Source organism: Monopterus albus, unplaced genomic scaffold (genome assembly GCF_001952655.1).
Source record: "Monopterus albus unplaced genomic scaffold, M_albus_1.0 scaffold57.1, whole genome shotgun sequence".
NCBI classification, from domain to species: Eukaryota; Metazoa; Chordata; class Actinopteri; order Synbranchiformes; family Synbranchidae; genus Monopterus; species Monopterus albus.
The window spans coordinates 1,191,540-1,213,524 of NW_018127937.1; the positions used below are offsets into that span (position 1 = coordinate 1,191,540).

The 21,985-nt window shown below is 45.1% G+C and overlaps 1 protein-coding gene across 5 annotated transcripts in view; it reads right to left on the minus strand.

Moving 5' to 3' along the window:
* The window catches only part of large2 (LARGE xylosyl- and glucuronyltransferase 2), a 163,424-nt gene that overhangs the window by 56,227 nt on the left and 85,212 nt on the right, over positions 1-21,985 (minus strand). For 3 of the 5 annotated variants that reach the window (XM_020602648.1, XM_020602642.1, XM_020602646.1), the window contains exon 1: positions 12,778-13,234. The exons of 1 other annotated variant lie outside the window; for it this stretch is intronic. The gene's annotated coding sequence lies outside the window, so the exon portion shown is untranslated. Of the gene's footprint in view, positions 1-12,648; positions 13,235-21,985 lie in introns of those variants that run through there. One more of the 5 variants, XM_020602645.1, reaches the window with a different exon arrangement.

Below are 21,985 nucleotides of genomic sequence, written 5' to 3' on the forward strand. Positions count from 1 at the left end.
CACACTGGTGAAACGGAGGCTGCAGCCAGCACCGTGCACACAGGCTTCATCTTTTACCGTGTTGTAGCTGGTTGGTGAACTGTGGCAGACTGACGTGCAGTAATGTTGCACCTTACGTTACAGTATGCCTATAGATACACAACAGAACTCGGTGTAGTTTACGCTAAAGGAAAACCGTTTTAGTCGTCGTGTCTTCGGCCATATCAGGCTGCAGTTCCAAGATCTTATCACTTCACATTCTCACTTCACTGCTTCAACCCAGATCTCCCTGAGCAGACCAGAGAGCAGCCAAGCTGTGGCACTGAAGTAAACATCTCATGCAGTGAGCAACCAGGATCTTTACTGTGTTCACAACTAAACAGAAGGTCATCAAAACACATTCAGATATATGCATATGCTTTATCACAGTCGATCAGTGTCAGTGTCGTACAAAAGCCCACCACCATCCAGGCTACTGTTTACTGAAAAACCTCTTGGTGTTGTTTTTGATGACCGCCTCAGTTGTCCGCTCTCCACCTCTTCACACAAATGTGGTTTAATATGAAGGATTATAGGGAGAACAAATCGAGGCTGAACTGTTGCTCTCAGCCTGTCACATCGTGGATACACCGATACCAAAAGTATAATACCGGAGGGAGGCGTCACCCCATCTGTCAGCATCTCCAACAACCCACCACGCTAAGAAACACGGAGGAAATGTTCCTGCTCACAGCTCCTCACCCTGACATGTCTGAATACAAGCAGGCCAAGGCTGAGGACAAAAGACTCAGCTCAGAGAGAGCAGACACCTCCTGAGGCCTAAACACCTCACCCCCACCCACACTACATTCAGACTGCCCTGCAGGAGCCCCCTCCCTCATTCTGCCCACAGGGCCAACACCCACCACCCCACTCATGCTGTCTTGATGCAAACGCCATGTTGAGAAGCCACACACTGGTAGGGCCAAAACAGACCCCAGTACTCTCCCCAGTAATGGGAACTAACGCACCAGGAAACAGATCGGCTGCTCCGTCACAGTGCAAAACATTGCTGACGTGGAAACATGATGAAAAACCAGTCGATTAGGAGCCCCTGTGTGGATTTATGACTGTCAGATCAATGGAGCGCCTTGTTTGTGACCAACATACATATGTACAAAATTAAAAGCAAGTCTTTATTTTGGTGCCACAGAGCAACACAACACATCCAGCTTATTTCCATCCTCCTGTCCACACCTTCTCACTGCAAGGAGGCAGACCTTCACTCTGGAAAGACAACAGCCTAGCAAGGCGACATGTCGCATGACTGACAGAGCAGCCAGCTACTTGTAGTCTAACGCTCTGTGTGTTACACGGTGGGGGGTGGCACCATGGTGGCTCCACCAAAATGATGCATCGTCGTGTGGAAAAAAAAAAATGTTGGATATGGATCAAGGCTTTCCGCAATGTGACACCATCTGGCAGGGCGCTGCGTCAGCCAATCACGTACACGCAAGCTCACATTCCTGGTGGATTCATCTGTAGTATAAACACTGTATTCCTGCAAGTTTACCTCAAGATCTTCAAGACCAAAGACAAAACAGCTGCTGTGATAACGCTCCAGGGCTGTACAGTCCTGTCTGAGCATTACAAGCCTCTCTGCTGCGTTATGGAGTCTAATAAGCCTAAAACATAAGTCTGTGGCTCCAAATGGACTTCATGGATCCTATTTCACTGTCTCATCAGGACATGGAACAACACACCCCCACCAAAGCAGCCCCCTGTGCTGTGTTAATGCAGCTGGGTGACTCCAGCCTGAAGCTGCTTCTCACTAATACCTGGAAAATTGTATATCAGAATAGAGGAGGTGTCCAGCAACCTTTGGGATTGTGATCCACCATCTGGGGACCAGTTTTTAAAAGTACAACAACAAAAAGTGGAGTAAGGGGCCGAAACTGGCTGGGATTTGATTGGAACGCCACCAGAGTTCAACCCACTGCAGTATAAATCATGTCAGTGGCACTGCTGCAGTGACAGTGGGAGAGAAGTGGCAGCGTCAATCATTTCAGTCTGTATCATAACTTCTGGTTTGGTCCAAGTGACAAAGGCCTCTATTGGCTAAATGACAGGAGGAAGTCAGAGTCTGCAAAGGGACAAGATGAGGCGAATGGAGTGGAACTTTAACTCAGGAGACTTCTGATCATTTTCCACTTTGGCTTCTTTTAACCCTCCTGTTATGTTGCAGGTCAAATTGACCCACGAACATAACTGCTGAGCAGGCATCACCTGAGAAATGAACATAACAGGAGGGTTCCCTCCTGTTATGTTCATTTCTTCATATCAAATATTTGTCTCATTTAAAGCAGTTATGTTCGTGGGTCAATTTGACCCGCAACATAATTAAGGCCTGACTGTACCAGGATCATAACGATAAAAGTCCTAACCACAGTAGTCATTTTAACACAAAGCAAAACACAAGACAAAAAAAGAAGTTGTTCACTGTGTTGATAAATCTCCCGCCCTCCCAGATGATAAGACTGTTTACCAGGGACAAAATACCTGCTGTGGTGTCAAACCTTCAAACTAACAGACCTGTTAATCAAAGTGGCCATGAAGCAACGTGCCACCACACAGTCGCAGCAGTCTCCGTTCTGCTACAGAAAGTCGGACTCCTCTGTCTTATTCTCACAAAACAAGAATAAAGCACAACTTCTACAGTCACAAAGGTTGTCTCACGAAAAAGGCAGGGAAGCGTAGAACTTTCCATCCAGCTGAGAGCAGAACAGAGATCACAGGTCAGAACAGGCCAAACTGTCCCGAACACAGGATGAACCTGAGCTCTGACCAACTAGGCTGCGGGGACAACGTCACACGCATGTTACAGCACTGACATCTGTCAGTCAGCCAGGTATCACGTTGCTGTTTCAGTGTTGGAGGATGCTCTGACACACACCCCTCCGTTCCCCACAGACAAACAGCAGGATCTTCTCTGAAGGGCATTGTTAGGTATTTTTAGTCAGATAGATACTTTATGTATTAGAAATGTTTAGTGGAGATAAGATGTCTAGTTAGACTGTTAAATGTTTAGGCCTGCTTATGAGTTTCTACAGGGTACATCTGGTCAAGGATAACTAGAGAGAAGAGTTGATGACTGTCAGCAGACAGGGTGTTTAATATTATTATTATGACGTGTATAACTGTAGCCTTAGCCATAATATGTTCTTATGTTTAAGACATGACATGTTACTAGAAGTCTGTGAGAATGTTTTTAGCTACACACCACTTAATCAACAGACACACACACATTGATTTGCTTCATGTTTGGACTACTGCTATGACCAGCTGCAAAGCTGGCAACAGAGACGTCTTGGTTGACGTTTCTGTGTAGTATGGGGCTAGCCCAACCGAGGGGATATAATGTATAGGCCTGGTGGGTTCAGGGTCTTTCATCTTACATCTGCCTGCGTGCAGTTTGGAGGTGCAAGATGCCTGAGCGTGTAATGTTAATTTTTACCTGTGATCCTTTGAATAAATCAGCACTGTTTTGTAGTTACTTGGACTGCCTCATCTCTCAGAGTCAGTATGGAAAAAGTACCAGGTACAACAGCATCAAACCAGAACTGGCCTCCCACGTTGCAGCTCAAGAGCTGCAGCTGCATCACTCTGCTTCATGTCACACGGCAAACTGAAGAGGAGGAGGACACAGGTGAGTGATCCAACACCTTTCACACCCAAAAACTGGGATGGTGTGAGGTAGAGAACACAGGTGGTTCACACAAGCTCTCTGCTGCTCTCAGGTCATCAACACTAATAAGATTCATGCAACAGATTCATCCATTGTACAGATGTATTCAGACATGAGAGCAGGAGGGACAGGAAACAGTGTGGGTAGGTTATGAGCAGAATCTGGTGGGCAAACAGCAGCAGTCATTTCACTGTGCAAAGGACAGAAACTGTTTCCTGACAGAGCTCAGTCCCACCCCAACTCTCAAACCGGCTGGACACTGGAGCACCTGGTGAGTTTGTGGGTCAGAGTTCAATCAGACTGAACTCTGGAGAGAAGTGAGGGAGGCGGCTCACCTCATGTCCAGAAGTCAGTGAGTCTCACATTGTTTCACATGCACATGAACAGGAAGCCAGCTTTGGTGCCACTGGCCCATTAGAAGGAGAAGCTACAGTACAGCTCACAGTTGCCCTGTGTGTTCATCTATCGATGCCAAGTGAAGCTGCACTTCCATCAGATCTGCTGACAGTCTCGATCCTCTCCTAAAAACAGCCTGGAGGTCGTTGGTGCAAGCAGCTTATTGGTCTTGGTAAATGGTCTTATACTTGTATAGCGCCTTTCTATGCTTTTACAGCACACTCAAAGCGCTTTCACATTATTCGGCCATTCACCCATTCGCACTCCCAAGCACTCACGCATTCACACACCGGTGACATCACCGGGAGCAACTGGGGGTTCAGTGTCTTGCTCAAGGACACCTTGACATGTTGACTGGACAAGCTGGGAATCGAACCACTAATCCTCCGGTTAGGAAACGACCCGCTCTACCTCCTGAGCCACAGCCGCCCCAGGTTTTACTGTGAGATGACCAACAGCAGCTTTAGACACTGTGGCAGCAGAGAGAGTAGACTACATACAGCGAGTCTGTAGAAGATGACAGTTGTTGTCAGGGTTATTCTACTATAAACTGTAGAGCTGAGACAGTCCTCCAGCCACAAAAGTAATTATTCATCTGTTTTGACAAAACCTGACAAGCAAACTGATGTCGATGTGTAAAATTCATAGACCGTTTCCAGTAACAGGTCACACCTTTATTCACTGCTGCAAAAACGGTAAAAGCTGCAACACAGGAGACAAACCGGTGCAAGCAGGACATTACCAAAGACCAGAGGGCACAAGTTGCATGGCGAGTGTGCAGGTGGGTGTTTAATGGGTGTCATATGAGCTTGTGTTTGTCCAGCTGGGGTCAGGACCAAGCTGCTCCTGATGCAAACTTCCACAAATCAGCTCTAATAGTCTTGACTGAGATGTTAGTGAAGCTAAAATAAAGCCATAAAACTAACATTTCAGAGCACTCAGAGGAACCAGAAGAAGTATTACCATACTGCTCCTGGCTTTTCTCCCCAGTAGTTCCCATCAGTCTCTGATGTCTGGTCTTTAAAAAAACAAACAAACAAACAAATTCACAAAAATGCTCACAACACCAGCTCATGATTGAGTAAATGACAATAAAACTCCAGTCAGCAGACGTTTTCACAACACAGCGCAAATCAAAATGGAGCACGTGTAAATGTGCTGTAACAGCGGTGATAAAGCAGCCTCCCAACAGCACACTCTGACTCACTTGTTAACGTTTAATCCTCAGTATTGGCCAACATAAATCTGACAAACAGCTCTCAGCCATAAAGGAGCTAAAACACAAACACAGCAAACGGATAAAGACCTGAATCAATCAGAGCTTCAGGGGGTTATTAGCATGCAGGCCAGCGCATCACACAGGTCTGCGGCCGCCTGGATGCGTTTCAGGAAGCGCTGTGAAAGGATGACGGCGCTATGGAGAGCAAACGTGAGCAGCTGACGAACAAACAGAAATCAAGAGTGGAAACGGTGCGATGAAGTGTGAATGTGCAGAGGGCGTCTCACTACATCTGGTGTCCCTTCCCACTGCCTGAGGACAATGTTCCCTTGCAAATGGTCCCCTGAAAAGTATTTGATCAGGAATAAAAATCAACTTTCAGACTGCCCATGGAGAACATGAACATTTTCTGAACACACAAGCATCTTCACTTAAAAATTAATATGATCATTTTTAGCCTTTGCTGACAGAGACAGGAAACGCAGGGAGATCAAGGGCGATGTCACATGGCAGAGGTCCCCGACCAGATGGGAACCAGGGGCGCCGCATCGTCTTTAATGGTACATTTTATCCTTGGCCTTTGGCAGCATCAAGAATTAAAAATCTCTCACTGGCTTTTCAGTCTCCATTTCCCCCAAACCAACCACTTCCTGTTTCATCTCCTTCCAACCAAACCAGCAACATGACACCAAACATGTTTCAGAAAAATGAGAAGCAGCAAGTAGAGTAGTACAACAACAACACCACACATGCTGGAGCTCTTAACAGGAACAACCTTAACACAGTGTGGACCAGTTTTCTGTCAGATGTCGTCGGGCTAGGGCGGTTAAACCACAGGGATCAAGCCCACATCCTGTCACGGAGCCCAGTAGGAGGTGTAGCATCCAGCTGTACAGTGTGGGTCTGCACACCGGGAGGAGAGGAACCCGGTGAGCCTCGGTCACACCGGGTGGAGACTGCTCCAATTTGGTTTTTTAACCCCCTGCTGTGCAACACAGCAGCAACAAGGGCGTTTCGAAACAGTCCTGCATAGGAAGTCACAGCTGAACATTCTGACAAAAGTCTCCATTAGAGAGAGAGAGGTGTGTGGTTAAATCTGAGAAAGCACAGAGGCACGGCTGGCTAATGTCTCTTTCTGCTTGGTCAAACACATTATTTATCTTTCACTGTGTGTGGCCACAGGCCGTAAATATATCTGTAATTACCCACGCAGCCGTCAGGTGGGGTTAATGGAGAACCCATTAGCAGAGAGTGGGAGGAGAGGTCGGGGAGGGAGAGGAGGAGAACAACTGTGGCCACAATCAGCTGATAGTTTTTACTAATTCAGCTCAGCCATGTTGCTGCTGACTGATTAGACAGCTTAGCGAATAAACGAGGATCAGATTAATCAAAAATCTGAATGCGATTATAGAAAACGTACAGAGGCTGGAGTTCCGTCAATGTCTCATGTGTCTCTCTCACAAAAACCTGGTTTCATTTTTAAAGAAGAATCAGTCAACTGATGCAACATTTAGTCACAGCAGGTTTTAGCCAGTGTCGCTCAAACAGGAGGAAATGTACTGGGAACTACTTTCGGCGGTGGACTTACACGTGCGGTGCCATCAGGCAGGGTCAGCACAAATTTGGGGGCGGACTGAAGCGTTGAGAAAGAAATAGCTCTCTGTCGCAAACTATTCTTTTTTGTGTTTTCTTTGCCTTTTCTCCAATTTCTGCTTTGACATGATGAACTCATGGACCCCACTGCTTTTCTGGGGACATCAGATTCTTCAGTTACAGAGGTCAGAGCTGTCATGCATGTTATCAGAAGACGACCAAGGATTCAAAAAGCGCCGCAAGTTACAGACGTTTCTGATCAAGAGGATGAATAAAACACATTATTTTACATTAGCTGCAGAGTACATTAAGGCTCACTGAGCAGAACATCAATATTTCAAAAGGCATATGTGGTCTAATGTTAGTCACATTTTGACGGCTAGGTCCACTTTCAGTTGAGCAGACAACGAAGCAGGAGGAGCTCATTAAAGAGCAGAGGGAAATGAAGTCAGACTCTGGTACTGTGGGTCAGCAGAGGGAGATGAAGAAACAAGATCATCAGGAAAAGTAAGGGTATTACATTTGTTTTTAGAATTGCATAAGAACATTTTCCCAGTAAAACACATCTTTAATAAAACTGTTGTTGTTAGAAGTCAGACTGCTCCTTTACAGAACCTGTAAACACTGACAGGATGCCTCAGGAGCTGAAGAAGAAACAAACTGAGTCAGATGTGTCAGACGCGAAGCTCTGCTGTTTCATCATCTATTGCAGGAGTTAGTTATTTAGTTTATTCTTGGCTTTGGGAAAAAGTTCAAGGAGCTTAACTGGATCTGAGGCTTTAAAACCTTAATAATCTGGATTGGAAACCTGCTCCAAATATTCACCTTCCTCTCTCAGTGATCAATAACATTTTGAACCGATACCACACTGGAAGCCAAACAGCAGTTGGACAATGTCTCTTCTGGTAATAACAGCAGCGTCACCCATTCAAACACTACAACACACAAACACACAGAGCTGTTCTTTCCAAGGAAGCAGGAGGGACAATGCGTGCGGCCTGCTCGGCACTCCGCCCGTTTTCAGTGCTAATAAGGAAAATTTACTGCACTTAAATGTGTCAAAGACATTATTTCTACATTTATTGCTAACATTAAATACAGAAACCCAAGGCCACCAGCATCATTTCTAACAGTCATAAGCACAGGTTTCTGCAGCATATTCACTTTGTTTTCCTACAATATCTGCACATGACAAGTAAAACACAGCACAAGGCCGGTTTGTCAGGTTGTTGATTTCAAGGACGTAAAAAACTAGAAGACTGACATGTTGTTGCATCATTTGTGGACCTGTTAGACTGAACACAAGCCTGAAAAACTAAAGGTTTTGATCCTGCTGTGCAACTTTACACAGGATGTAATGAACATATACACACAAACTAACAAGGTTCACTGTGGGTTAACACTGGGCACGTCTGAGCTGCCACATGGCATCTGACTGTCCCCTTGCTGAGTTCTGTGACCCTGCTGATAAATATGGAAACTGAAGCTAAATACAGATACTGTAACTTCCAGGACAAACTCCACAACTCGGCTTCTAATCTCACACGCTGGCAGCTCCACCGCAACATAAGACACAACATTGGCCACATTGTACTTTAATTACTGTATATACCAAACAGTACTGTCTGTGTACCATGTTTCAATTCTTTCATTAACAGGTTGGTCGCTCTGCAGACCCAAGGACGAGCATGTCCAGGCACCGTAAGTGTTTTACCACATATCACAGATGCCAAAATTGAATTTAAGTATCTGCTCACAGCCACAGTGTCATGTTCACATTCCTGAATGATGGATTTGATCAGTGGAACTAAACAGATCAGCTCCTTTATGACAGAAAAATATATTTACCTGAAACAATCTGCTTGAATTCTCCGTTTGTTTTGAGTGCAAACAGATCAAAATTTAAGCTTGTGGGTTTACTAGAAAACATGCCAACACTGAGCTCTTCAGTGATGCACAGACCTGAACTTTGTGGAACATTTGTTTTACCACTGCATATCACTCTTGATTTTTAGCTGTTATTTTACAATCTCCATCTTTTCTTCTCTTTCTTTGTGTTTACCAACTCATACATCTGTCACCACGGCAACAGGTCACAGCATCACGGACTGATCACAGTGACCATTGATGGTGAAGTGTAATCGCACGTAAACAAACAGCTCTGTAATTATTCGCTCTGTTACACTGCAGAGTGAGTCACCACATGTTCAGGAATGGGATGGCTGCCTTTTATAGCTGGCCTTCACACACACACACACACACACTCACACCAAAAGCCTGACCAGTATAGCCCCATTTTAGTTTATGACACATTTATCAGCATGGCCAAAAGTATGCAGACAACTGAGCAGCCTCCACTCCTCTACGTAGTTTCAGGCCCTCCACCTTATGTTGAACCAGTTTGTCTCAAAGGTGCTGGATGGACTTAGGGCCATGACTCTGTTCAGACAGTCAAGTTCCTCCAAATCAAACAGCCCAGTTTCGTCCCAAAGCACCGGGTTACGATATGTTCCTTCCAGTTTGGCCTGATCAGAAGCTTCTCCATAAACGTCCACCACATGTGAAACGTCCCGGTCTCCCCACTGACCCCGTCGCTCTCCTCCATGTTTACTGTTACTGGTCTGTGAGGGGCCGACTCTGAATGATAACGACAGGCCGCATGTGCAAAGGAGGAGACATTAAAACGACCACATGGATTCTGATATGACCGTTCTGATGGCGCTCACACATTCATAGGTTGGAGAGGAATCGGGTCTAAGAGCACATATGCAGGTGGCCCAGATGTGGTCTGAGAACATCTGGTTGGTTCACACTGCTGTGGACACACCAGGTCTGAGGCACTGAGAGGGAAAACATGATAATAAGTTTTGGGCCACTTCAGCAGGTAATGTGAACGTAACTAAATGGATGTGAAGAAGAATGTCAACATACATTTGGCCATAAACTGTGTGTCACATCAAATACTGTATATCTTATTTCCTTATCAGAGGTTTTAAAGGGTTTATTCAAGCAACTTTGTATTTCACGTCCTTATACAGTTTGCAGGGGATTCACTTGTGAAATACAAAGACCGGATCCTACACTTCCCATAATGCAACTTGATAGTGTCTCCATTAGGCCCTTTCTGCCATGTAATCACAACCTACAGTTTGTAAGGCAGACTTTCTGCTGGAAACATGTAGTCTCCCAGCTGAGATAACCCCCAGGTTTATCATCTCACTTGACAAAACTCCTCCAGAGCCTTGGAAGCCTCGTGCTGCTCAACACGTCGAATGGACGGATCTTACTATGGAGTCTCCCCTTTACACTCTGTAATGTCATTACCTGCCAGGTTCTACTCAGATCCTAGCTCAGAAGCAGCCTCCACACTCTGATGCCACTCTGACACACGTCATCACTTCCTTCCACTAATTCCACAAACCACAGCATTAACATGAAGTGCTCGAGGTGAAGTGTGAAATGGTTCTTCAGCAGCCAAACCCGGGAAAGTCATCAGAACTCCAGTCACACACTTGAGATTTTCAAGTGGAAGTAAATAACACTTCTCATTTCCTAAATCTGATTTTCCACTTTCCAAACAGGTTAAGTGTGGAGTCATTCATAGCAGCCAGAGCCAGGCGCTACTACTGGGGACTGGGTGCTCGTTCCTCGCAGAGCAGGGCTTTGGCCCATTCTCTAATAAGATGCAACATGTCCTACAGATTCTCTGGGAGTGTGTCAGTAACACTGTGAGTACAATGCAGAAAAGAAGACTCAATCAACCCCATGATGCATGTCATCTACCAAATGGCAAACTATAACCAAAGCAGTATTTCCTGCAGGAGGGATGTAAGAGTGAAAGGAAGTAGCAGCAAAAAATTGTTAAAGTAGTAACAGCTGTTAAAACAAGACCTGGGGGATTAACACTTAGCGTTTTTCCACCAAGGGAACTTAAGGAGCTGTGACCCTTAACCCGGCAGAAGCTGTGGTTCCTTCAGCTTTGCTTTTCCACTGTGGGTCTCTGTTTACATGGGGGCGGGGCTGAGCAGAGAGCATCAAGTCAAGACATGAGCAGTGTAATAAACAGCTGCTGAACAAGCAGAACAAACCTACAGGCACTTGACGTCAACTCACCACTGTAACCCTGAAACAGGCCGTGCTAATGCTAATAATGAGACGTGATGACACTGACATTTAACAAATTAGGGATTGATGACACTGACATTTAACAAATTAGGGGTGACAACCCTGTGAGCCCCCACCCCCGAGTTCCTCATACACTAGCTTTTCAAAGCGAGGCAGGTGCGCCTTTATTCCATCTCATTTTCTGTGTCTAAGGCATAAAGCTGGAATAACGGGCTATTTTCGTTCCGCCTTGGGAGGTAGAACCAGAGGTGAAACAAAGAGGCGACGCGCTCTGTGTAGAAAGGGTAAGAGAGCAGTCTGCGACCAAGTGCTACACTTTGATGATGTAATAACTGCGCGACACCATCACTGGCGTCTCAAGCCTGCAGGCCTCTCTGCCTCGAGCTGTTCTCAGCTTCTCTCTAACTTACAGGTCAAAGCATTCCTGAGTAATAACTGTAATCAGTGCGTTCGTGACATTCACAGACATACCAAGAACCACACTAAACAATTTTGCACGAAGTGAAATAAATGGTTGAAAAGCCAACTAACCTACGTCAGCACTCATCTCTCCTGCTCTTATGTCAACAATGGATGACGTCTGTCTAGTATAAAAGGGGTCATTCATAGTGAGACCTCCAGAAGCTTCTCACACAACCCTAGCGAACCCCTGCAGCACCACACAGCAGGTAGACACAGAGCCCTCATTTACATCGTTCACATACACTGACATTAACCCCTATTTAGCGCCACTCAAAAGAGAACCAAGCCCCCATTTTTTATTTGTTTGAACTTTGATAAAGAAGCGGCTGCCAGCTTCCCTCCCTCAACCCCACACATTTCAGTGCTGGTTGATTTGGCGACACCTGTGGTTTCTGCTGGGAACTGAACATGTTTGTTGATTACAGGACCCAAAGTCCCTCTAAGAGTAATCATCTATCAAACATGTACCAGTGTCAACACAGCTGCTCGTCAGACAACAGCCCACATCCACTCACAGTGGAGCTGAATTAACAGAGGCCTGACAGAAACACAGGCTCGAAATGAAACGATCTGATGCCACTGACAGTTTCCTCTGTTCTCCCCGAGGCAGGCCAAATGTAGCTCTGCAATCTTTTAAATGAAACGCTAGGCCCAGAACTGGGAGTGAGTTTCATTAACAGCAGCTTAACGTCACAAAGTGCAGCCATTTGAAGCGACTGACTCAGGGAGTGAGGAGGATTTCTGCTCCGTGAAAAAGTCAGAGCTGCAGAGTGAGGATGAATTTACTGTCCAAACCATTAACGTACAGATAAGTCTCTTTGTGTTGCAGTTTTTACACTATATGCAGTATATTAAGGGTCCACATGTCCAGACACATTTATAATGCATCAGTCATGACCTTAAAATTTAATCTAAAAGCATGTTGATGTCATGTTACCAACTCAAGCTAATTTATGATTTACTTATATAGACACAAAAATAGTGAAATACAGGAACGACGAAATATTAGCATTTTCCAGTAAAAGCATGAGGCTGTGGTGGTGAGTCTGTGCGCGTGCTCTGGGGGTCTGTGCGTGGCTCACAGATTAAGAATGTAGCTCAGTTAGGCCACATCCAACACACAGGTCACATGGACCCGACTCACACACACCTTCCATCAAAAGCAGAACATCCTGTCTGTGTTTAACAGCTGATGCTGAACCTGCTCAGTCTGGGCTCCTCTGAAAACAAACGGGCTGAACCTTGATCTGCTACAGAGGCAGAAAGAGGTCTCCCTCACCCGTGGCTGTGGTTCTGCAGGTGTCACTTCCACTGCTGCTCCGAGTTGAGAATCACTCCATGTCCTAATCCAGGGGATTTGTAAACCATTCAAAAATCCATCCAGAGTCGGGGAGGACGCTCTGCGGGAGGAGGTGGCATCGTCCTCACTCCGGACTCCAGAGTGAGTGTGCCAGCTGTAAACACTGCTGCAAATGTGCCTTCATACGCTCATGCACACGCAGCCACACATGCAGAACAGACCGAGCTGGGAAAGCCGGGTGGTGGAGCACAGAGAAGGGCTCCGGTCGAAGAGGCTGAGTCCGTGCAGAGTTGAGCCTCAGGGCGGTGCACCCTGCCCGGGCTGGAGGAGTGTGGACGGAGCCGCTGTCAGGGCCTGTCCGTGGCTCCCTACAGTCGCGTCTCTACCTCCGAGCGATGAACACGCTGTTCACTCTCTGCTCAGCTTCTGAAAAATAAGGCAGGCTGCAGCAGCACCGCCCTCCGCACAGGATCAGCCAATAGCAGATCCCGCCCCGCCCCCCTCTCTCTCACTCTCTGCTCAGCTTCTGAAAAATAAGGCAGGCTGCAGCAGCACCGCCCTCCACACAGGATCAGCCAATAGCAGATCCCGCCCCGCCCCCTTCTCTCTCTCTCTCTCTCTCTCCCCCCTCTCTCATTGACACACCGACAGACTGGGCTTCACATCAGGAGCGACACACACACTCAGGCTCAGTGAGCTGGCGAAACGTCCACGTTGGACTGAAGTGCGTTATGAGATTTCAGAGTATTTTAAAAGGGGGCCGTGCACCTGTCCCCCTCACATCCCACACACCGTCCGCGATAAAACTAAACTTGTAAATGTAAAGAAGGTTGTCCATCAATCATCAGCCTCTCAACAGGTGTCAACAAATCCCAAATAGTCCCAGGTGGTGTCATATGTCTGCTCTGTTGCCCAGGAAGTGTTTAGAAGTGTGAGACCATTCACTGTATTCTGGGGTGAAGTGAGTTTTGTATTTTTGTGTTTTCAGAGGTTAAATGTAAATCCTGCCCACAAAGAAGAGCACAAAGAGAGACCAATCAGGACGTGGTCTCGCTTGTTAGTCACTCAGACTCAGCCTGCATGATGATTTTATTTTACCCACCTGTAAACAAAGGAGAGAAAACAGGCAGAAAGATGAAATTAAAGGCCAGCAGTTGTGAGGAAACGTCTGATGCTGCTCCTACAGCTGCAGTCTGAGAGCAGATGCATCACTTTAGCAGTCAAGTCTAGATAAATCTCCTGTTTATGAACCAACGGAAGCATTTTAACTCTGCTCTGAGATCTTTTCTTATTCCGTCTAAGACCAGCATGGGAGCGCTCTCAGTCCTGAGCCATCCCATTTGTATGATGTATAACTCCATGTATGACTCCAGTGAACAGTCAGGACTGCAGAAAGAACCATCAGTGCCAGCCTGTCCTCCACGGAGGACCTGTACACCTCACAGGTCAAAAGGAGGGTGGAGAGGATTTTTGCAGACCCCTCACACCCTGGACATAAACTGTTTGAACTCTTCCCCTCTGGACGGCGCTACAGGTCACTGTGCACCAAGACAACCAGGCACAAAAACAGTTCCTTCCCCCAGGGCTGTCACTGTGATGAACTCTGAACCAACGACAGTTTGACTGGACAATAACCCTCAGTGTAATACCTGTAAATATACATTGGACAGATTATACAGATCCGTACAGGTCTCTAGTTTTAAGTATTCTGGTTTTATTCCTATTTATCTCATTTCCTAATGAGCATTCCTTTGTCTGTCTGCATTGTTAACTGCCTGTTTATACTGTTTATTTTGCATTGTTTATTGCTTGTTTACACTGTTTATTTGTTATACTACACAGCCTTATGTTGTTTACTTGCCCCTTGCTGTTGCCTTGCATGGGGATATGTACATGCACATTGAGGTCAAAGGTCAAGGTCAAAGTGTTTGTTGTCATATGCACAGTTAGGAAACGTGTTTCCCTGTACAATGAAATTCTTACTTTGCCGTCCACATGAATGCCACAAAATAAAAATGAAATATAAAGTAGATAAATAAGTAACATAAAATCTAAGGCACTTTAAGCAGCAAATGCAGCAATATAATAAAAATATATAAGAATATAATAGAGAATATATGAGCTGATGTACCAGAGTCAAATTCCTCGTGTCCAGCACACCTGACCAATAAAGCTCATTCTGATTCTGATTCTGATGATGAATGCATCAGTGCATGAAAAGAAGGAGAAAGCTTTTGTACGATCACATTGGACATGTAGGACAAAGCAGAGTGTTGGATCCTGATTTTCTTAAGAGCTGAGAGAATAAATGACCAGGATCAGATCCTGAATGGCCTCAGAGCTACAACACAGCGACTAATGGAACCAAGGAGGTCACAGGATCAAGCCAGACGAACACCAGCTGTGTAATGACTAACTAACTAACTAACTTTGTGTTCGATCATATCCAAGGTCAGATGGTTAAAGCTGCACACACACACACACAAGGAGCAACAAAATCATGCTACACATCTTAAGTTGTGCTTAAGGACGGACACACTTACAGCTCACGATGGCATCCAGCTCTTATTCCTATTCAGCTTGAATGCACTTAGTGTTTGCTTTGGACACAAACATCTGCAAAATGACTGGGTAACAAAGAGAAACCGTTTCCATTAGATTAGAGTAGATCACAGTACTGTGTCAGTTGCCAAAGGGGAAACAAGCTTGGTTGCCCATGTGAAGGTTAAATAGACAATATATGAAAGACAAACTGCCACAACAGCAGTAACATAAACTAACACATATTCTAAGAGGACATCAGTGCAGCTCAGGAGCCTTATGAGCCAGTAAGTGTATTATAAACAATCAATAAAGGCTGACCAACACCGCCACCTCTGCCAAAATGTTTTGGCGACAGATGTCACTGACTGGTTTTCATTGTCCTCACTGGAACAGGTACACACCACGCTGCCGATCGCTTTCATACAAGTGGAATAAGAAAGCGAGAGGGCTGACCTCACAAAGTGACTAATCAAAGCACCTGGTGGCTTTTCAGAGGTGCACGTGAACATGGCTGAGGGACCCAAATGAGCATGTTGTCCAGCAACTGTTTCAGAGGAAACAACTCTCTAGTAGTCAGTAGTGTGCATCATAGATCCTGATACACACAGTCAGCAGCGTGGGCAAAAGGGTGGACCACTTCCCACTGCTGTCACTCAAAACGCACTCACTGACCACATGATTCACATTTGATGAGTCGTTTTCTTACTCAAACTCGACCACCACCAAAACTCTGTATTTACAGTCCAACTTGCATGTTTACATGCTGTTTTGAAAAACAACTATACAACCCCAACAACACAGCAGCACGTTATTTGATGTGACACCTCATCAGTTTTATTCTGTCTTAAAATAAACACTCACTTCAGTCTTGATGATGCAGCTTCTTCTGATTTGGGTTGTACCAAACAAGAAAAACTGCTCAACGACTGCGAGCCAGGCGAGGCTGATATTGCACTGGCAGAAAAATAAAGCCCTTAGTCTGCAGTTTGGTCCATTCTACCACATCCATCCACTGACCAGCTGTGGAGGAGCATGAGGGTCATTTGCCACACTTGCATGTTAATCACTGAAGCGTCCAATCACCAAATGATTTCTGATAAAGGGGCACGTCGGTTCATAAGAAAACCTCTGGAAAAGATGGCCTGGAGTGTCTCCAGTCACGGCTCCTCCAGCAGCCTCCTCACTGCACAGAGATGATATAAGAGACTGGGAAGGTCCCAGACCCTCGTTCAACCGGAATGACTTCCAGGTCAAGCAAGGACTGAGGACCAATCATATAAAGGACATGAGAAACAGCCGTGGACAAGTCACCAGTCTGTCACACAGAGACAAACAGCCGCTCACACTGGGGTTAGAGCACCAGTCGACCTAACCGGAGGAAACCCGCACAGGTAGGAAGAGAACATGCAGACTCCACACAGAAAGGGCCCAGTCAGGCACCAGGTTCAAACCCAGAACCTTCTCACTGTGAGGCGACAGTGCTAACCACTGTAACATCCTCTACTACATATACATCTAAAAAATACAAATAAAATGATTACATAACTGGGCCTTACAGCACTGGGCGCCTCTTTTCATGCCTGGACTACTTGTATGACAAATGTGCGGCAGGTGTGGAAAGGAGGCAGGCCACAGGGCGAGGGGTGGATTAGAAGGTGGATGAGGACAGACTCACTGCTGTGAATCTGCCTCTGCACAGTGAACATGAAGGCGTTTGTCTGTGTGACTGAAGCACTGTGCAGTGTCTGATTCAGCTCTGCAGCAGAATCCAGGCAGCAAAGAGCCGTCATTCTTTTTGCTCGGGTGGAAATCTGGTTAATGCAAAATAAATAAATCAAAGGCACTTCAAAGCCAGTAGTGACCCATACTGAGTTCAACACGGCGAAACAGGAAACAGCTGAAGAATCTCCCAATTTCAGGGCAGTAAACTGACATGATTTAACTTGTTTTCATGTTGATGCTTTGAGCTCATCCACGGAAGAATTTTAACTTCTATTAAATCACTCTGAGTTAAACTCAGATACCTGTGCTGCACCCAGGAGGAATTCACAAATGAGCTTGGATCCAATTTTTAATATTTACCATTTATTGTCTAAGTTATTTCCCCTGTGGCAGCTTGCTGTTCTGCTAACAGTCACAAAACCCCCACTTCTCACTATGACCCTGCAAGACTCAAGTGTGTATACATAATGAAGTGTCTGAAATAAGCACCGGTTTTGATCATGGCTCTGCACAGAGAAGACTCCTCAGAGACACACATAAAAAGACATAATGGCCTCCGTCATGTTTTTAAAGTCAGGATGTTGCAGAACTTTACCCTTAGTCCAATACATGCTGGAAGCAAACAGTCTATTGGATCTGTTAGTCACCTGAGCTCATGATACAAGACTGACAGTTAATATGAACATGAAAGGTACGAACCTGTAAATACACCGAGCTTTTATGCTGCAAAGCACCAAGTAAACAACTAAACAACACAAGTTTTCACTTCCTACTGAATCACGAGATTTTTAGTGATGAAGAATGAATGAAGATGCTACTGTGGCCTGATTTAGGTCTGCATGCTCTAACAGTCTGTGCCTGTTATTTATGCCAAAGAATACAAGCTGGTCCTTTCACAGTAAACAGCTGCAGATAAGGCTGACTAGAGCTGCGAGCACAGGTGACAGCACTGCCTCTGAATCCATCTACTGAAAAACAAAGGTTCAAAAAAGCTTCAAGAGCTGATGAAAGAGAGAGAGAGAGAGTTTACAGATGAGATGCAGGGAGGAGAAGGAGGTGAAGCAGCACAAGAAGCAAAAAAAAAAAAACATCTGCAAATCATAAATAATTCAGAGACAAGTTGTTTTTATAAGAGCATGAAAAAAATCAGATGAGGACAGCGTTCGCTGAGCTGGAGAGTACCGTCACCACAGACACACTCAACTCTCTATCCACTGTTTTAATACACACATACACACACATTCAAGGTGAGGCTGAAGACTCAGAGGAGGCAGCGTATGCAAATGGCCCATATGTGCTGCCTCACACAGGTACTCTGGACACACACATCGTGATGGGTGCTGTGTGTGTGTGTGTCTTTGCTTTCTATACTTGTGGGGAGTCCACACAAAGTAAATCTCTGAATTTTAGGGAGATGACTCAGTTTAAGGTTAGAGTAAGTCTCCAGGAAGTCAGAGGTCAGATGATTGTCTTAAGAAGCTGGTTTTTGTACACCACACACACACACACACAAGTTTGCAATCTAATTACCCTGTGACCCACCTTCTGCTGTCTGCAGTTCTCCTCCTCTTTCCATTTGAAAGCGACAGTTTTGGGGTTGCAGCTTTGTTGACATTTAAAACTTGGTTTTAAAAAACAAGAAAGCAAAAGGGGAGAAATCCATAATCAATAAACAAATTGACAAAAACTATTCTGTAGCTTTACTCTGAGCTGAATCTTGATCAAGTGTTTTCTTCTTTTATCTGCCACTTTCTATCGGCTGCAGCCTGTTCACTGTAAACCTAGAGGACCTGTGTCCTCATATGTAAAGACAACAATTTGTAATTCTTCAGTTTCAGTGCATTTAAAAAGGCCCCAAGAGCCTGAGTCGGCTGCAGAACAGCAACAGTTTTACTGCAAGAAAACCCCTCTGCTTCACTTGCTTTACCTCCAGGTATCATTTTCCAGTAACTCACAAATTCTACATCTTATTTTATTCCTCCAAAAGTCAAACATTACCACAGTCATGGGTTCATCACTGCTATACTCGTTTGGTCTGTATGGTGCTCTTCATAAAAAAATTATCTGAGATCTACCTGCAAGGGGTGCAGTCTAAAAGCTGCTGGGAGGAGCTGGAAACTAACCAAAAGCCGCTGGTAGTTTATGGGATTAAACATGAAAAATCAGCAGCATGGTCCTTTCAATACTGACTTCACTGTATGTGTATTTACATGTTCATCAAAAGACCCTGTTTTATTTCTTTTTCTTTTTGCACATCGGTTGGAAGCTGATTTCAGTCTGCGGCCTGTCACTTCTGACAGGTTGTATTATGACCACACACAGATGAAGCTGATTCTCTCATACCGATGACTCGTGCCATGTATTAGATGGCAAGTAAACAATCAGTTCTCATAGCCAACATGTTAGACATAGCTGTAAAGACCCAAGTGACTCTGGTCAGCTCCAAGGCTCTCGGGGTGCTCAGCGCTGGTGAGTACCTGCTCGGCCCCGGGCACAGTAGGCGAAGCTGTCTGTCCTTATTCCACCTGGCTCTGTGGTTCAAGGCTGATGTGTCCAGGAGAGACCTTTATTTATCAAAAGACCATGTCTTTACATCTGGTCTCCGTCACCTATATTCTTGTTGTTCCTTCTCTTACTTAGTCGAGTAGTAATGTAGAGTAGGGACTGTAGATTAGATTAGGCCGGGTTGTTTGTCTCTTCTGTTCAGAGAGCAGAGCTCAGTGCTCTGGAGAATTCAAGCCGTCACTGGTTCAGAAACTGATCAGAATTAATCACAATTATTCCACTCCAAAGATTAGCAGTTCAACTGATATCTATTGGTAATTAATTGCTCATAATAATTACCCTCAATTTGTGGTTAGTTCACCAGAATGAACTTGGTGCCCTTCACCACAGTGCTCTCACCACGAGTCCCAGAAGGTTTTGTGCTGCCTACTGCTGAACTCTGCAGTCTCCTCTCGTGATGAGCACAGCTCAGAAAATTGAAAGTAAAGAGAGAAGAAGGGGTAAAATGCAAATGTAGTGCTGATTATACACAACACAGAAGCACAGATCTTTTTCAGAAGAAAAGTAAATGCGGACATTTTCTCATAATTATGACTTCGCATCTAATCAGGAGCAAAGATCTCAAACTATGAGATGCAAATGCTCCATCAGAAGGAAGATTAAAAATATCACAAGATTTTTAGCTTGTACTTATGAAATACTGTTGTTGAAACTACGGTACACAGACCATGTAACTTAGACAGGTCTTTGTCTCCTTATCATCAGATGCAGAGACATTACAATTACAACTATGAAAGTCTTAATTGTAAAAACAGTTGGTTTCTGCACAGATTTATGTTGTCATCACTTTTAATTTTCCTGTTAGATAACAAAACCGACCACTGAACCGGTGTAATGAGTGCAGAGCACACAGTTCAGGTCTTCAGTTCAGTCTTTTCATACCCTCAGAGGTCACAGCAAAGTTCGCCACAACTACAAGGACAAGCCGCCACACGCAGCCTAAGCACACGTCACGTGTGCGCAGTCTGTCCATAGGTACAGCCGAGTGCGTGTGGCTGCTCCTGCAGAGGGACCTTTAATATTTGATGAGCTGCCAGATGGCACAGCAGAGCCTTTAATAACCATCTTTAAAACAGGTAGTCACGCTTCCCCCTGTGCCAGTGTGTTTCCAGGGCGGGCTCCTGATCAAAGAGGCCAACTCAAGCCCAGACGCACGTCAAGAGCCAGACGCACACATCAATAATTCACCACACACACACACACACACGGTGACACTACCATAACCATCTGACCCCAGCCCTCCCTCTAACTGCTGGATATAACAGACAGGAACAGCAGAAATAAAGCTCGACTTTTTGTATTTGTTAACTAATGTGGTTGCTTTTTATTTATCCAAGTCTGTTACTTTCATTTTGAACATTTCAAGTCTTACAAAGAGTGAAAAAGGAATTTTCTACTGCCAATGTGTTTCCAGGCAAATTTGAATTTTATTCTATTTCTTTTTTATTTTGTTTTGCTGAAAATACAACAATGCTAAGGAAAGAGATAAATACAGATCAGCTCAGATTTCAGACTCCATTTAAATTCCTTTTGCAAATGATTCCACGTGATTGCAGCAGAAAGGTCCCGTCTGTGTCCATCCGTCAGGAACAGACACCAGATGCTTGTTTTGTTATCTGAGGAAATGACTGCAGAATGATAAGTTAGCAGAGATGCAGTGGGTGTTACAAATATCAGTACAGCAACACCGACTCAGTTGACGTATGGACAGGGACGTTCAGCCGGCGTTCTGAATAAGCAGCCCACCGTGTGGAGACATGTGTAACTAACCTCACCTCACAGTGCGGTAAGAAGGAAACAGCAGCCAGACCGCTGCCTCCAACACAAACACACAACTGGTGTAGAACGACACCGACTTCAGTGTCACACAGTGTTTCTCTTGATGCCAAAGCAGTGCTGGCTTTACTGCATGTACGTGGAGTGTCGTTTTATGTACTGGTGAGATGATGAAACGGGGTCCGGGAAGTCATTTGGAGGAAGAGATTTACATGTTTAAAGCTGATTAGAATCCAGAACGGCAGTTTGTAGCACTTAGACAGGACTGTACAACTGTGGACAAGTCCTCCCCCACTTATGACCCAAGAACATGTTCTGGAACAGTTCTACAGCTTCGCCAGGTGGAGCTGCAAGAAATCAGCCAACATTAATGGCAATATATGTTGCACACTTTTGTTGTCATGGAAACAGTCATAAACACAACAGCAAGCGTAGTGCGCCTTAGTTGTCATGGAAACTCCCATAAACATGCTGTTACAATTACGTTTTGTCACATTTTGATTTGGTTAAGGAGCAAACGCCACTGCCAGCACCGTGCAAACCATTCAGCCTCGTTCCAGCTCCATTTAACAGCAGTTTC